At 34.5% G+C, this 18,717-nt stretch overlaps 1 protein-coding gene across 1 annotated transcript in view; it reads left to right on the top strand.

Moving 5' to 3' along the window:
• Positions 1-18,717, top strand: part of EPC1 (enhancer of polycomb homolog 1) — a 60,471-nt gene that overhangs the window by 11,814 nt on the left and 29,940 nt on the right.

Raw genomic sequence — 18,717 nt, 5'->3', positions numbered from 1 at the left:
GAGAGAACATGTCAATAATTAGATACGTAAAAATATCTATAAAGCACTTGGAAGGTAAGCTAAGAAGTGAAAACACTAGCAAGCATCAAGGATAGATTGAGACCAGCCTTCAGAAAGTGACATTTTAACAGAATCTTGAGTGACAATATAGATACCCCCCAAAAAAAAAAAATCATTAAAAAAAAATTTTCCCCCCACCATTGCCTTTCATGCTGTTGATTCAAATATTAGGTTTTTTGTTTGATTTGAGCCACAGCTTAAATAGCATGATGATGGTTTTGTACTTTGAATGGACTGCTTTGCTAAATATTGAACAGATTGTATTCCTCTGATTTAGAAGTACTTTTTTTTTTTTTCAAGTAATGCTTTTGGAAAACCTGTGCATTTAATTTATTTTATTTTTTTATTTCCTTGACTTGTTTGATCAGGTAAGATGATATTTTGGGAAAGAGTGGATTTGAAGTCAGAAGCTTTGATATATGGCCTGTGTTGGTATTTTAATGCCTTTATTGAGATGTGAGGCCCAGTTCTGAGGTCATTTCTGCCTGGTATTCTGGTATTTTCCATCACTTAATAGATACCACATTTGGTAAGTTACCCCTTTATCAGTCAATGATCATCAAGCATTTATTAAGTATTTATCAAGCATAGTGATGCAAAGGAAAATGGAAAGTCATTGTCCTAAAAGATATGGGGAGAGATGCATATGTAAGTATAGACGAGGAGATTTCTGCACAAAGTATTAAGGAGGTAAGGACCAGAGTGAGAGTGAATGGAGGACTTCAAGAACAGGAAAAACCTCATTTAGAGAATGTTGGCACTTAAACTGCTAAGGAAATTAGAAATTGTGAGAATCCAGAGGCAAAAAGAAGTGCATTCTGGTATAGGAAATAAACAGTACATAGAAGCAGAAGTGGAATACCATATATGAGGAACAGCAAGGTGACCAGTTTTGTTGGGGTGCACAGTGTATTTACAGGAAAGTTTTAGAAAGAGTGATGAGGACTGAAAGGGCTTTAAGTGGCAAACAAATTTTTATTTCTTCCTGATGGAGAATGAGTGATTAACAAAGTCATCAGATTTGTGCTTTAAGAAGAATCAATTTAGTAGCTATATGAAGGATAAATTGAGAAAGGAGCAGGAAAATAGGAAAGCTATTTGAATGATATGGTCTAGGAGAGAAGTGATGGTGACTGAACTAAGTTGAGTAGAGTAGGGCTTCTTAAACTTTTTCCACTTGCCACCTCTTTTCTTTTGCTGAGGCTATTGGGGTTAAGTGACTTGCCTAGGGTCACACAGCTAGGAGGTGTTAAGTGTCTGAGGCAAGATTTGAACTCAGGACCTCCTGACTTCAACTGGTGCTCTAACTATTACACCAACTAGCTGCCCCTTGTCACCTCTTTTTTATTCAAGAAATTTTTATGCAACTCTGGGTATATAAGTATACAATCAAACATTGATAATAAATCATAATTTCACACATTTCAGTTACAAGACCCCATTTAAAGGGTTGTGAACTACAATTTAAGAAACGGGGGGGGGGGGATATGAGATGTGGGAGTATATAAAAAGGGACAAGAACATTGAATTTACCTCAAAGAGGCATTTAGAAATTTTTATAAGACTATAGTTTTAAAATATTATAACCTAAAATATTAAGTTTATTTTTTATTGCTCAGAAGAGAAAATAGGTTATTTAGAATTTTTAATAAAGGAAATTGTTCAGAGATTAAATGTTAAATCCTTTATAGAGAGGACATTTTTTCTTTTTTATTTATACTTTGAACATTGTTGCTCCTAGTAAATGTTCGGACACATCTAAAGTTGAATTTATTTACATTTACATGTCCACTACTTCACTTTAGTCCTACTGCATTGTAATGCTGGGCATTTTGGAAGAAATTATAATTGTGAGGCATAGTGGTGTTTTTCCGTTTTTTGTTGTTTGTTTTGTTGAGAGGGTCTGGGAACAGAATTTTGGTCTGTTTAAAAAAAAAAAAATCCAAGTGAGTTTTATAGGCTAGAAGTAAAGGATTTAGGAATAAATTTACACCAAGATGAAATGGTCAAGTGACACTCAAGCTGGGTTTTGAAGGTAGGGAAAAGATTTTCTTAAACTAAAGGGGAGAGAAGGAAGAGGTTATTTAAAAATGCCTTTGGCCTTTGTTATTATTCCCCCACAGACCCAAAGGTGAGAATGGATCTAACCCCATGTTTATATAAGGTGATTATTGTATAGTTTTGATTATTGAGGTTTTTTACACTGCCTATTTCCCATTAGATAATACACAACAGTTATTGGAGAACTTTGAGCATCAGTGTAATGTATACAATTTGTTACATTTTGAACAGGAAAGAAAACTAGGATGGAATCTTGTTAGATTCTTGCCATTAGTAAGGATCTGATAACTGCAGGAATGAGAAGAAAGCAATAGATTTCAGTTATGGATATTTAAATGAATAATTTAATGTTCTACTAAAGTTCTAATTTGATACCTCACAGTGTGGCAAGTTCCAGCGCTTCTGAAAACTGGTCAGAGAGAATGCATAGTGAACCAAAGTGGGAAGGTTAGGGTATAGACCTGGTGATTGACTTTAATTGGTTTGATCCACAACTAACAAACATAAAATTGGAAAGGCTCATTACTTGATGTGATGCAGCCTCTTGGCTGCACGATCTCAAAAAAAATTGGGGCTCAGTAGTAGAAAGAAATTAGAGAGCCTGATTTCAAATTCCATCCCTTGACACTTATTCTCCATATAATTGAGTAATTTTTAAAATCTGTCTGGATATGTTTTCTTCTTTATAAAATGAGGTCTGAGGTTCCTAGAGTTGTTGTAGTGATGCTGTGAAATCTGCTTACCCAATAAAGCATGGGAGAAGTGTCCATCTTTGGAAGTTTTGAAGTAATGCTGATAACTGGGAATGGGACTGATACCCACCTTTAAATATCCTAACTATTTTATGTGGATTTTAAGTATTATTTCATATGCCCTAATTTAACTCATCCTTTAATTAAATTAACATAGATCTTGTTGGAGATAGGTTTAGTGGTATAGTAGTAGTCAGGAGACATGGGTATAAATCACTCAACAACATGTATGACATGGACAACTGCCTCAGAGGCTCAATTTCCTCATTTATAAAATGAGAATGGTAATTGTACTGCTACTACATAAGGCAGTAGTGAACAAAAGGCCTATCTAAACATAGATTTGATTTGTTGGGGTTTGATTCTGAGTTCCTTTTAATTAAGCCTAAAATCACACAGGAACCAAATTGCAAGTAGCTACTTGAAACTATTGGTATGTAGTATGGCAGTTAATCATTTACATAAAGAACATCAAGGTAGGTGAAAATTCATGAAAGAATTTTTACCGTTTGTTAGGATTACCAGATGAGAACTCAGGTTGTCTGGACAATTACAAGGTGAGAACTCAGGTTGACTTGACAGTTCTCTGGCTCAGACCTTTGGTTCAGGCCTTTAAAGGGAGTTTACACCTTAGGAATTCTAAGAGGAGCAAGTTCATTGGTGGAAGTATTTCCCCACGCCCCACTGAGTTCACACCTGCTTATTCTCTGGGAGGATAAAAGAAGGGAAGCATTGGGTCTGAGAGAATTGACTCTGGGATAGAGTTTTGACGCCAGGCAGACTGAAAGGAGACCAGTCTGATTTGAGAACTCAGGTTGTCTGGACAGTGACAAGATGAGAATTCATCTAGTAATCCTAACAACCGTTTTTATTTTTATTATGAGAAAGTATCTTTTTCAGGGCTAGTACAATAAATCAGTTAAGAAAAAAATAATTCACCTTAATAAAAATTCAGCTCTTAAAACCCTAAAGTGTGTGTGTGTGTGTATACAAAGTATGCATATATGGATAAATGGATGGCTAATATTCCAGAATTCCTGTTCATGTAACAGGTAAGCAAAACAATATCTTGTTAATCTTTTTTTGTATTAATAGGATCAAAAATTTAGAACTGGAAGTTATCTAGTACAACCTCATTTTGCAGATGAGAAAACTGAGGCCCAGGAAGTTTAAGTACTTGGGCCAGGTTTACTTTGGTAGTAAGTTCATATTCTCTTCTTGGTGTTTTCTCTATCTCCTCTAACTCCCACCATCTTCAGTCCTTCTGGACTGCCTGTAGAACACCATGTGGACATTCCACTAGTGTCTCAAACTCTTGAGCCGCCCATAGCTGAACTCATTTCCTCAATCCTTCTCTAGACTCCCTATTTTTTTTTTTTTTTTTTTTTTTTTTTTTGATACTACATTGTTCTGCTAGTCACCCAGGTTTGAAATCAGAGTAGAAGATGATTTCAACTTTTCTCTCACTCTCCCTCTAATAGGCTCTCTCTGTCCCAGTTAACATCATCTGCATTTGTGCCCTTCTCTTTGTTCACACTGTTACTGTCTTTGTTTTCAGACCTGCTTCCCTGTCCCTGTTTCTTGTCTGGCTTACCTTAAGAGTCTCTTTGTCTGTCTCTGTCTGAATTCTCTCTCATCTACAATATATTCTCCACATAGTTATCAAAATTGGCTTTCTGAGATCCAGTTTTAACCATGTTAACCCAGCTCAGAAATCTTCATAGTTTCATTCCCTGTTGTCTCTAGGTTATAATACACAACTCCTTAGCTTGGTTTTTAAGTCTGTCCAGAAGTTTATGGAACCTAACTCTGGCTTTATTTCACATTATTTCTCTAAACTCTGTTCTAGCTAAGTTGAACTATTAGCTCTTCACTAAATTCCATATCTTTACCTTTTACATATTTATACATATCTACAATCTGGAATCTCCAACCTTCTAGAACTTTCTCTTCAAAGTTCAGCTCAGGTATCACTTTCTCCTATGATTTCCTTGTTCTTAAAAAGTATTCTCTTATATCTCCCTATAGCATTTTCTTAGATGACTAATTTGTCTTTCATCTGTCACTATCTTGATTTTAATATATTTATCTTCTTTATATCTTCTCTCCAAATAGTAATTCAAACAAGCAAACAAAACTCTTGGCAGCAAGGATAATTTTTTGGTCTTTGTTATTTTTCCGACCCCAACAGTGCCTCCTGTATATATAATAGGTACTAAATGAAATTTATTGAATTAAATTAATTGAACCGAAACCATTGACAGTTGTTTCTTAAGTGTCTTCTGAAAAAAAGATCTTTTTATGGAAAAAGCATATCTCACATCTGGGTATTTAAAGCAAGTCAGTATGTTTGGTAGCTTATTTTACTTCTTTTGAGACCAAGAATACATTGGAGAAATTCATATTAATGAACACATGACATTTTATGTGTGTTGAACATTTTATTACTATTGACTTTATATTTACCATATAGTATTCTGTGGTATGATTTATTATCCATTAGAGCTGAAAACAAGCATATCTTTTCCTTTTTTTTTTTTTTTTTTTTTTGTAATTATAGCTTTTTATATACAAAACATATACATGGGTAATTTTTCAACATTGACCCTTGCAAAAAATTCTGTTTCAACTTCTCCCTTCCTTCCACTCCTTCCCTACATGGCAGGTAGTTCCATACATGTTAAATATGTTAAAGTATATGTTAAATACAATATGTGTATACATATTTAAACAGCATCTTGCTGCACAAGAAAGATCAGATTTAGAAAGAAGGTAAAAAGTTACAACCTGAGGGGGGAAAAAAAAACAAAAAGAGCATATTTAATGTGATATTGCTGCCTGTTGGAGTTTTTTTGTCCACAAATTTTGACCTAAACAGTGTGTTTTCTGATTTAAACAAGGGAAAAGCCTAGTCTTGTTACTTGAGGATTTCCATCAGAAGAGCAAATAGTGTCTATCGTTTATATGTCTGCAAGGACTTTTGCATACCTAGAGTTGCATAGGATTTCTGCCTTGCTACGACTATTCCCAACTCCACCCCTGTCCCCCATGGAATGACTTAATGATGATGGTGGCATACTCTAGTGGAAATAAAGCATTAGATGAAACTACCTCATTGACTATTGAGCAGGAGTTTTTAAATCTGGAAAACACTGAAAATAGTACAATATGAAAAAACTCAAGTTAGAGATCAAGAAAGATGAAAATGTAATAGATTTGGATATTGACACATTGCACATTAGCAACTTAAATAATAATAATTAGTCTTCCTTTTCAACCCTAGATGGGGTTGAAGTCATTTGAAACATTTTCCAAACAATACTCATTTTGTTAGATTGTTATGTCATGCTTTTTTACTATGTGTAGTTGATACATTACTAGATATGATGTTTCTATGATAATATAGATATTAACAACTTATACTGGTTGTCATCTTGCAATAATCTTGATTGTCATGTGTAAATAAATATGTATATGTATAAGTCTGACAATATCCACAGTATTGTTAAGATTTATCTTCTTTAGAAAGAAAAAAGACAAATGAATAAAAATAGTATTTAGTTGCCCTTACAGAGCAGAGTAAGACAGGCATTGCCCTTAAGAGAGTTGATGTTATAGCAGAAGAAATGAAGTTGTAGATGATGGTAATGTAAGGCAGTAGGTATAAATCTTTGTTAAACAGGTGACTAATTTTTTAAAATAATCACACTTTAATCAATAGCTTCAGGTTCTTGAAGGAATCATAGTATCTTTCATGTCAGTTTAGAAATGTGACTAGACTTTCTTTCACAACATGACTAATAGTATGTTATGCACATGTGTAACCTATATCAAATTGCTTGCTTTCTTGATAGAGGAAGAAAAGAAAGAAAGGAAAAAAATTTGGAATTCAATTTTTTTTTTAATGTTAGAAATTGTTTTACATTTATTTGGGGAGAAATAAAATATTACATTTTTAAAAATTCAAAAATGTGATTAGAGTAGCTAATAGAATATAATTTTGAATTTAAAACTTTAGTGACTAATCAAATAATATGCAAAATAAGTAAATTGATTTTTTTCCCCCTTAGGATAAAGTTTAGAACATGGGCAAAATTTGTTTATTAGAACAATTTCATCTGTTTGAATGCTTGCTAATTACCCAATTAATGAGACCCAAAAATAACACTAATGGTAACTTCATACATACTTGCTTTTCATTTAAGTTTGTTAATACTTATAGTAATACTGATAGCTAGTATTCCTTTAATTAAGGTTAGCAAAGCTATTTACATGTTAACTTGTTTAAAGTTTATCCTTTTGCCCTTAGCCCTTGAAAAGCTTAGGCTGCTACTACTGAAAAAAAGGACTGACACTTTTGCATTTTCATATTCCTGTCACACTTGACTTTTCAGAATTTTCATGACAGGCAGAATTGTAGTGTAAAACTTTAAATTCCACTGAATTATTTAAAGTTGACATGTGTGTATAGTGCACAAATTACTGTTTACATCCTATCTAAATTAGCCCCTTTTATATGATCACTAATGTAATTTTCAACGGAAATTAATTTCATGTAAAAGAAGATTTGATAAATGAATATAAACTGAAAATACTAGTTCATTTAAATAACATTTCAAAATGTTTACTCCTTTAATTTGTGAATTTAAACCTTTTCTCCCATTTGAAATGGTTTGAAAATTGAAAATTAAGATTTGGATCATAGTATTTAATAACTTTTTTTTTTGGTGAGGCAATTAGGGTTTAGTAACTTGCCTAGGGTTACACAGCTAGGATGTGTTAAGTGAGATCACATTTGAACTCAGGTCCTTCTTACTTCAGGGCTAATACTCTATCTACTGTGCTACCTAGCTGCCCCAGTATTTCAGTCTTTATTAATTTGTAGCAACTATTTTGCTACAAATTGCATTTTGACACTGTGATAATTTTGTATCTCTAGCCATTCCACTTAAAGGAAACTGCTGTTTTCTTTTTTATAGTAAAAATACTGAAATCAGCCTGAATTTCATTCCATAAATGAAGAGAGACTAAAGACTAATTCTAATAATTCTAGGCTTATGGGTTCTGAATTACTGGAATTTATTATCTCTTCTCACATTCAAATAGATGACTAAATTCTAATTCCTTTTAGTTCTACCTATCAAAATATGCTGCAAGTTGAAATCACCAAACTTAGCTGATCCAGGGTAGTAAGAAAATAATATGCCTGTTGTATGTTTGGTTCATTAAGTTTTAGTTGCAGCAAGGGCAGTATGATACATTCATTCCAGGTTCAACAAGCAGTTGGCAAGTGCTATGATCAGAGCACAGTGTTAGACCCTGGAGATATAGGAGCAAAAAACTCACCAGCTTTCTAGGAACTGACATTCTCCTACAAAGCTTGAAGATTATGGACCTCCTTATTGGGAAAATGAATGATATACACAATACAGCAAAATAGTAATGTGCCTTTGTCAAATGAATAAAATTTCATTGGATTCATTTTTGGATCTCCCTTTGATGCACTGAATTGTTTTTATTACCAGATTGTAAAGTAGGTATTTTGTTAACTTATTCTTCCTACCTTAATAAACATCAAAATTCAAATTACAGTGTTACTAGGCTAGAAAAGTTGAACTGCTGGAATGGAAATAAAGCAAAAATAACATTTATCGAGGACAGGGAGAAGCACAATTCAATTTTTTCTTATATCTCAACTTATTGCTATCATGATATAGAGAGTTAATTTATGACTCTACCAGTAATCAAATTTTAAAGCCCATATAGAGGGCAGATTAAGTGGTCAAAGATGACAGAAGTGCTCCATTTGCAAGAATATTATCTACATCCCTCAGCAACTCTGGGGAATCAACTCTCTTTTTCCTATATCACACCTTTCTAGTAACCTGTGGGACCAGAGGTGTGATTTTATCTGTGGTTTGATGCTATAAAAGGAACTTTTGTTTGCAGGAGGTTGGGAGCAGTATGTTTAGAGTAGTCTCAAGTCTTCCTCCTTCCTCTGTTTGCCCATCTGCGGAATGAGAGAATTAGGTTAAGTATTTAAGATCTTTTTTTGCTTTAACAATTTGTTGAAGGGCTGTAGATAAGTAAGAAATGGCTTGTTTCCTCTAGGAGTTTATAATCCTTTAGAGGAGATAAGATACTTGAGAAGTTTTGTTTTTACTATTTTTGCTGGGTGCCTGACACATAATAGATGCTTAATAAATTGTAAAGTCAGTTGATAAAATTATTTCTAAGGGCATAAAGTGAAGTCCTAACAGCCTCTTTTAGGAACTGAGAAGAGGGGAAAGGTCAAAGCTACATGATGAAAAATAGGAGTAATTTGGTCACCTGAAGCTTGTGGACCCCCTTCTCAGTGTAATGGTTTTAAATACAGTTTCCATTAAGTACTGATATGGTAGCTCTATTCTATGCTACCTTTTTTTCTTTTTCTTTCTTTCTTTCATTCTTTCTTTCTTTCTTTTTTGATAAAGTAAAAAAAAAAACCTCAAGAGGCTAAATACATTTTATTTCTTTGTTCTTACAATTGTATGCATACCCTTTAATTTGTAAAAATAAAACTAGTGCTTCTTTAACTTCTTGGCATGGTTGTTTACAACCAGTATTTTAATAGAGACTTTTGGAACATCCTGTATACATTTTTTTGTTACAAGGAATTGAGGAACTATATTTTTTTTTTTCTTGCATTTTGGCCAGCATCATTAATGACTGCTCTGTAAAGTATTCTGTAAGAGAAAACTCTAAACATATCTTTTAGTATGAGAAAATTATTACTATATTATATCTAAATTTCTGAAATTGTACTAGATGTAACATTTGGGCTTGTTTAAACCTTCCACCATCTTCTCTACATATGTATATTCGTATCCACACACACCCCTAGACTTAATTGAAAAGGTTATGATTTTTAAATTGTGTAGAAAAAAGCAATTTTGACAGCTTACTTTGCCAAAAACTCATTTCTCCAGTTTTTTTTTTTGTTTTTTTTTTTTGGTGGGAGTGGGTTGGTTGGTTGGTTGTTTTTGCAGAAGTGCTGTTGTCTGATTCTTTTCCCACAGAACACTGATTAATCATCTGGGTAATAACATTGGAGTAAGCATTGCCTGGATTTGTTATATAAAGTGGTAATGATTACTGTTCTTAATTCCTTCAGAAGTACTGCAATGCTGCTCTTTTGTCTTTGACAATCAGCTAACAGGAGTTATGCTGAGGAAGATTCTTTTTTTAAGATTGATAGAAGGAAGGTATTCAAGGAAAAGATTTTATAGGAAAGTGGAAGCTATTCTTGGGCTTAAGTTTATTCTTGTATATTGATTTTTACAAATTATACACAATAAAACTAATGCTATGCGATAATACCTTTGTTAATGAAGAGAATGTATTCCAGCCACATTGTTACTAGAAACTTACTAGATTGTAAGACATCAGATTGGGGGGTGGGGAAGATAAGTGAATGGAATTAAAATATCATTTAATGCCAAATAAAATAATTTCAAATATTTTAGATTCTATGAAATGTTTGGTTTTTTTTTTTAATTTATTTTAATCTTTAACACTTATCCTGACACATATTCATCTAGTAAGGTAAAAATGATACAACTGTATTATAGCTAGCATAGTGTTTTACTTCACAGTATGTTCTTCATAAGTAATCAACTTGTTTTTGTAGTATTAGAATACAATTTTTGCTATAGTCTACCTCTTATTTACAAGCAGAAGTTTTAGCTTTACTGAAAGTACATAAATTGACTAAGATAGTAAATTAAGCCACCCGCAGAAGGATTTGCTCTTCTGGTGACTTAAATATGAAGAGATCCTCACAGATCAGGCAGCATCTCTCCTGCTGTAAGTGAAAGTGAATGTTCTTCAGGTGGACAACCAGGATACAGTTTTAGAGGTGGAGATGACCAGAGAAGAAAGAGGTTCACCTATTCTCAGATTTCCTTAATGGTTTTACCACCACTTCAGTCTCAGGAAGATCCTATTTTAAAGGGCCTCGTTTTCAGAAGATTTGCCAGTTGAAATATTTGTATAGCTATGTTAGAAAATAATTTATAATAATTATTTAAAATCATTTGTAAACAACAGATGGTATAGTTATTTTCAAGATGTGACAAAATTTATATGGGGGAAAAGTTTTGCTATGATTTGTATTGATCATGTATTTTAGGGCTTTTATTCATCAAAGAGGGCAGATTATCAATTTATTCCCATCAAGCTGTACATTTATTTATATTAACCATGTCAATTCAGGTATGAAGTTCAATAAATATTGATGGAATGAATGAAACTTGTGCCATATTTTGTTTTTTCTAAGTTAAACTTTTAAGTTTCTTCTTTTTTCAGCTTTCTTTCTTAGGTGGCTTGTTGATCGTAGTTAATTTATGACACCCAATAGGGCAGTGTCTGAAGCAAACTCTTTGAAGAGGTGTTATTGCTATTTCCTCACCATCTTGTCCTTTAACTTTTATGAGTGGTCATAAGGGTCAAAATCCTGTGCAAGACTTCACACTAATTAGAAATACCTCATCTCCTCTGACATAGTCTAATAATTTCCCAGTCTCTGACTCTTAATTCATGAGACTTTTTTTCTTTTTCTCATCCTTTAACTGTGGTATCCATTATCCAAGACTCCTTGGTGATCTGCTCTTCCTGTCTTCCATTGCTTTCAGCTTTTGTCTCTACTTTAGGACATCTACAAGGCTAACCTTTAGATCAAATTCCTTATTTCCAAATGCTCACTTCAAAGTGTTTCAAAGTCAAATGCATCAGATGAAAGCGTATTTGTTAAATACCTGCCATGGTATTGTTCTAATAGCTGAGAATACAAAGGACAAAAAAAATAAACAGCTCTTGCCCACAAGTAGCTTTATAGTCTACCGAGGAATATAACATTTAAGCAACTTAGTATGAGAAGAGTCTTGGCCCTGGGATTAAAAACTCAACTTTGCAGTTTATCATTTCTGTGACCTTGGGCAAGTTGCTTAAACTCTCAGTCTAAGTTTCCTGATCTATACAAGGAGAGGCTTGAACTATAGGGTTCCTGAAATCCCTTTAAAATCTAGAATGGTGATCCATTATAAACAGAAGTATATAAAAGATATATAGGTGAGCTCATAATTTCTTCCTGTCTTATCCCTCAAAAGATATTCCTTGGCTCAACCTTTTTTGATTTCTTTTTTATGAGAAGCTTCATTATTACCTTATGACTGTGCTTTCTCATGTCATTTGCAGATTTAATTTTTTAAAACAAGAGTTCCCTTGTTTAACCCCAATTAAGTCCAAATTTCTTAGCTTGGTATTTTATTTTTTCCACTGGATTCCAACTTATCTGTCAGCCTCACCCTCACCTAACAAGCTACTTCATAGCACCTTGAACACAGACACAACAAAGATCCTTAATGTTTGATATTAAGCAGTTCAAAAGACCCAGGTTTGGTGAGTTGGCTATTTTATTGAGTATAAAAGTCCATGTAACACATGGTCCATGTAAGAGGCCTAAAAATACCTTGATCATAAAATAAATTGAATTCAATTAAAGCATAATTGTTAAATCAATGATAATATAGGTCTTAGAGGTTTTAGAATGCCATAATTATAATAATTTAATTCAGGGATTGCCAACCTCTTCAGAGATAGTGTCAAGTCTTTATATACCCCTTTGTTGTGGAAATGGGTAGTGACCTCCCATAACTCATACCACTACCATCACCTCAAGAAATTGTTAGTGTAAGTTGATCTAAATATTTGCTTGACCAGTTAAGGTCTCAGGCCACAAAGCACATAGATTGAGGAGAAAAGAGTGAGTGATGAAAGCTTTTTTCCTCAGAAATATTAACCTATTTATCTTCTTCTCTACAATTCTTGACTACTGTACCAAAGACTGGGCATCTTCTGTAAACCCTTTTATCTGCCATTTTGTCATGATGGCCTCAATTTTTTTTATTTTAAAGGCTTTCTCTCTCCTGAGTATCACTTTTCAAAATGCATGTTCTCTTGAAAATGCTTTTGTCACTTGGGAGTTAGGGACTTTTAAAATCCTTTAAAAAAAAAGATATTGAACATAACAAAAACATCAATTAAACAAGCACTTTATAAACACAACAGAAGAGGAATTTTTCAAGTATTTAATAAATTTAACGTGTTAATTTAACTTGTTCCTTCTTGCTTTCTTTTTACAAAACCTGTTTGTGATCTTTTCTTTTATCTTTTTGGCAACTCCATTCTTTGCCTGTCCCCATCTGCTGTTAAAATTTATGCCTTTTAGTCATGACATTGAAACCTGATCTTTACTGCATCTCTTACCCTCATCTCCAATACTGTCCACTACTTCTCATGATAGGCACAAATTCCCTAGAGTGGCACTAATTGTGTTTCTAGGGCAACTCTCCCAGCTATTCCCAGCTACCCATAGAACCAGCAAGCCAGCCTGTTGGAAGAGCAGTAGTTAAAATGTGACATTTACATCATCCACCTTGACCACCATTTCCCCTCAGATGTTAATGAGGACAGCCCAGGACCATGAATTGTGGGACCAGCCATTCTTCCCACCTTACCCAATGTCTCAGCCAAACCCCAGGGAAGCAACCCCTGTGAAGATACAGCTGGGCAGCTGGTCCTGCCCATACTGCGGCCCATAGCTAGAAACAGACAAGAAAAGACAAGTTCTTGCCACCAAAAGCAATACCAGAAATTGGTTCGGTTTTTTTGTTGGTAATGAAGAAGCAGAAAAATCTGCTTTTCCACTGTAACCTATGAGTCATGAGATTTGCAGCTGACATCTTCTGTAAAGCTATTTCCCCATTAGGTCATGAACTCCTTGAAAGGAGGAACGGTCTTTTCTATTGGTATCTTTAGCCCCTTTGCACAAGGTATTTCTTATACTAAGTGTTTAATAAATGCTTTATTCATTCATGCATGCACTACTCATAGGGCTCTATAAAGGGTATTCATGCTTAGCCCATGAATAATTTTCACTCAACAAGCAGCCGTACTTTGAAATTTGTACCATCTCTCTCTACGTCTTATTTTGATCATCTACCAAACCCTAGGACATTCTCCTATCTTCCTCAATGTCTTCAGCACTTGTTGTATAGTCTTATTTCAACCCAACACCCACCTTATTTTTGGAGACTTTAATGTTTGTATAAATCAGAGCTTCTTAAACTTTTTCCACTTATGACCCTTTTTTGCCTGAGAAATTTTATATGGTTTATATAAGTACATAAAATAAGTTTATGAAAACATTTACTGATAAATCATAATTTCTTAACTGTCACATTTAGCTAAGTGACCCCCACATGAGGTCATGACCCACAATTTAAAATGGCCTACCCTCTTCAAGTCTCATGACAGAGCTTTCTCTCTACTGCAGCCAGCCTTAGAGAAATCACCCTAGATCCTAACATTGCTAGAAACTCCCATGATGCTGACCTTCTCTTCCCCTCCAGCCTTCCTCTGAGCCTCTTATCTTTGTGGCTTCTGGTGGCAGTCCCTTCCTAATCAGATGGGACTGGTGACAACAGTAGGGTGGTGGTTTGATTGGGGGGAGGAGGGCTGGATTTAAAGGAGATGGAGTCATCATCTTCATTCTCTCCAGAATCACTGGAGTCATCAGAGGCAAGACTTAAGGCAGGCTGGCAGTGGCCCCGGAGGCTCACTCAGGGGGTACAGGCAAGGGAAGAGTAGAGGCTAAAGCTGGCCCAGTTTGCCAGACCTTGGCTTCAAAAGGTCACAGGTTCCCCTGGCATCCAGGGCTCACGGCCAGACAGCTGGCCTGGACTCCACGACTGGAAGAGAGAGTGAGGCTGATGACTGCACAGCTGTGCCTCGCCGAAATCCAGTATTCATGCCTGCTTGGTGTCATTTGGGTTTGTCACAACCTCCATATTCTTCCATTTTATCCTTGTTTTGATTATACTTTTATAGTTATATAGCCATGACAATGAGACTTTCTTCTCAAGTTTTAAGTTTCTTACTCTGTCCTTTATCCAGCCCTAATAATTCTCAGTCTGGATCACTTCCACCATCTGCTTTTGACCAAGCACAACTAGAGTAATTCATGAAAACATGCTACCTGGGTCCTCTAGAGATTCATGCTATCTTATCTGGCTTCACCTGGGCCTTGATGGCTACACTCCATATTAAAATTTTATTTGTGATAGATTCCCAACATACCAAGTTTTAAGAAGGATATTGACAGGCTGGAGCGCATAGAAGATCATGAAGGAACTGTGAACTCATGCCATAGGAAATCAGCAGTAGGACATGGAGATGCTTAGCCTTGAGAAGAGATGACCCAGCGTGTGATCTTTGTCCCCAAATACTTGAAGAGTTATCAAGCAGAAGAGGAACAGACTGGTAAATTGATATATGTTGTCCCCAAAGGAAAGAAGAAATATTAAGAGTAAGAGGAAATTAAATTAGAACAGTTTCAGGTTTAATGCAAAAAAAAAAAAAAAGCTTTCTCACAATTGGCACCAATTGTGGAAGACCAACACTGTCTTCCACAAAGTGGAATGTACTGTTGTGTGGGACATAATGTGCCTTGGAGATCTTCAAGCAAAGGCTGTGTTAGATGATAATTTGTTAGGGATATTGTAAAGGATTCTTCAGGGACGTGTTTAATTGCATGTCTTCTGAAGTCTTTTCCCTCTCTGTGATTCTTGGAGCCCTATAGCAGGTGATCCAGACCAATTTTTTCTTAAGCCCCAAATTTTATCCTCACTTAACTTTCTTGTATTTGTTAACAATGTTGTCATCTGTCTTGAGTTGTCTGACTTCTCAACAATTCAAAATCTACCTATGATCTCTTCCTTCATTTCAGCCTCAGATTTGAATTTAGCTACTTCTGTTGATAGCATCACTATCCTATAGTCACCTAGGCCCCACACTTCATTATCATTCTTCATTCTTCCTCATTTCTCACCTAAAATCAATTGTCAGGGCATGGCTAATTTAACTCTTAAGTCTTCGGTGTTGAGCTTGGATAGAAACAGGGCCATTAAACTGTAGATTGACTTAGAAAACCACATATTAACATTATTTTGTGGTATTTTTTATTTTGTTACATATTTCCCAATTCTGTTTTCATAGTGGTGGTGGGCCTTTCACTTGTCTCCTGCTCTTTATTCACAACAGTTACCATTCTTCTTGAGGCACACCTCACTTCTCAGCAGTGCTTACAGTCTTGCTACTTCAGTCTCTCCTTTACACTTTTAGCTGCCTAAATAATACTTTGTGATGCTCAGATTTAAATAGAATGTTAATCTTTCTTGATTTTAAGGATTCCTAGGTTTTCTCATCTGAACTGCTGCTATATCCCTAAGACCTTCAGTCTTTTCCATCCAGCCTGTGGCAGAACTCTGAAGCATATGTGTTTTGTCTTCTCCTTTTGAAGTGTAGGTTTCTTAAGATGGATTGTCATCTTTTCTCTGTGTCTCATTTAGTATAGTACTTGATACAAAGTAATTTTTTTAATGAATGTATTTTCATTCATTTGTCCTTAATTGCCTTCCTTGTTGCCTACAAAACTGGTATTTGAAAGATCCACCACAGACTGACTCCTTCTTAAATCTTTCAAGCCTTGTTTCACTCTAACTTCTCTTTTATAGACTTTTATATTCCATGCAAAACAAATATTAGATGTTCTCTGATTGCTTTTACTAAACCTTATGTCTGCATTTTTACACCTTTTAGTATTTGTTCTTTAGTATCTAGTTCATGTGCTACTTACTCTGCGAAGCCTTTCTTGAGTCTTTATTCCTGCTCCACTCCTGCCACTTGAAAGATACCTCCCTTTTCAAATTTTCTTAAGAGAACATTGGGTTTCATCTACATCTTTAATTATATTCTATCTACATTGTACTCTTAATATGTACATATATATTCTTATATTAAATTATGAACCCTTAAAGAACAGGGACTATGCCACTTTTCTATCTTGGGCTGCACAGGGCTTAACATATGCATGATACATAAGGTCATAGGTACATATAAAGGGAAAAGTTGCATTTAAGACAGTGATGAAATGAATAAAAACTGGATAGAAGGAAATTAAATGATGAATAGAAGATGGAGAGGGTAGCTAAGCATAAGGACTTGGAAGAAAAGGAAATGTTTAGATGGAAGGGAAGAAATAGTAAAAATAAATGATTCTTCTAGTAATAATAACTAGCATTGATGTAGCTAGAGTCTGAAGCTAGTTTTGAACTCAAGTCCTGACTTGCCTATGTACATAATGCCATTTGCTGTGTGATTTAAAGAGGAAGAATGATCAATAGAAGAGGAGAGAGGGGAGAAAACTTGAAGACAATAAGAAAAAAATTAGTATCAAAGGAAGAGGGAAAGTGGAAAGGAAAGAAAAAAAGGCTATGTATAAAATATAGCAATAGAGCTTATTAATGCATGTGATCTTTCAAAGTTAGACTTGTAAAAGAAGTACAACAATATAACCCTGCTTGAAGAAATATTAATGTCCTATTTAGGCTGTATTTTGTATAATTATGATTAATGTTAAAGTCCTTTTTTATTTTCAGCCTGGTAAATTGTGATTTATTTGAATTTCTTAGCTGGAATGTTAGGAAGTCATTTAAATTGTTTTGCCTTTGTAATACAAGAGAAATTCCCTTTGTTTTTAACTTGCTATTAGAGATGTGAATATATTAGTATAGAATATTCCTTGATAAGGATACTCCCTTTACCAGTGCAGGGAGGCACCTTCTCTACAATTTATAATCTTAGATAGTTGCCTAGAGTAGAGGTGTCAAAACATAGGGCTCCCAAGGAGGCCAAACCATAGTAAACTATAACTGGGAAGTTTTTAATAAAATAAAAATACTTAGATACTATTACATTTTATCAATATGTGACCCTTATGTATTGTTTAGTGGGATTCTGTTTCCACTTTATTTTGACACCACTTGCCAGGGTTTCACAGCCAGTATTTAGCAGAGATGGAATTTTAGGTCAGTGGCACAGTTTATAGATAGAGTGCCAGGCCTGGAGTCAGGAATGTCTGGTTTCAGACACTTACTAGCTATGTGATCCTGAGCAAATTACTTGACCCTGGGCAAATTACTTAATACTGTTTGTCTCAGTTTCCTCACCTATAAAATGAGCCTGAAAAGGAAATGACAAACCACTCCAGGATTTCTGCCAAGAAAACCCAAAATGGGATCATGAAGAGTCAGACATAACTGAAAATGACTGAACAATTTCTGACTCCCTGTGCCAGCTCTCTCTCCAGAAGTCACAATGTCCAACTGCATAAATGTTGCATATTATTAACTCTAATTATTGTAACCACGTATTTTATGTCGTAATTAAGTTAAAAATTTTTAATTGCTAATTTAACAAAATTTAGCTTCTTTAATTTTGAGATACATTTGCTGAAAATTAATCTTTATTTAACTTTGTATTCACACAAAATATTGGGTATTATTATAGCAAGTGAATGCTTGTAGACCAACTCCATCTTCATCTTAATTAGAATTAAATTAAACAATTTGCAGTTAATATCTTATTAGTATGCCTAGTTTTTCCAAACTTCAACAATGATTTAGATGGTTGTATGATCTTTCATAGAATAAGTTAAATAGATTTTGAATGAATCACATGGATTTTCCAGCCTACATAGTTGGAATCTCTATCTAATGAATAAATTTTCTCTCTTTTTCCTATTTTTAAAAATAAAAATTGCTTTTTAATTTCTCAAAGATAGTTTTTAACATTCATCCTTGCAGAACCTTGTGTTCCAAAATTTTTTCCCTCCCTTCCTCTCACCCCCTCCCTAGACACAAGTAATTCAATATAGCTTAAACATGAGCAGTTCTTCTAAAGATAT

The sequence above is a fragment of the Sminthopsis crassicaudata genome, chromosome 5 (assembly GCF_048593235.1).
Source record: "Sminthopsis crassicaudata isolate SCR6 chromosome 5, ASM4859323v1, whole genome shotgun sequence".
Classification (NCBI taxonomy): Eukaryota; Metazoa; Chordata; class Mammalia; order Dasyuromorphia; family Dasyuridae; genus Sminthopsis; species Sminthopsis crassicaudata.
Note: the sequence above shows the minus strand (reverse complement) of the source record. Positions and strands in the feature narration are given on the sequence as shown.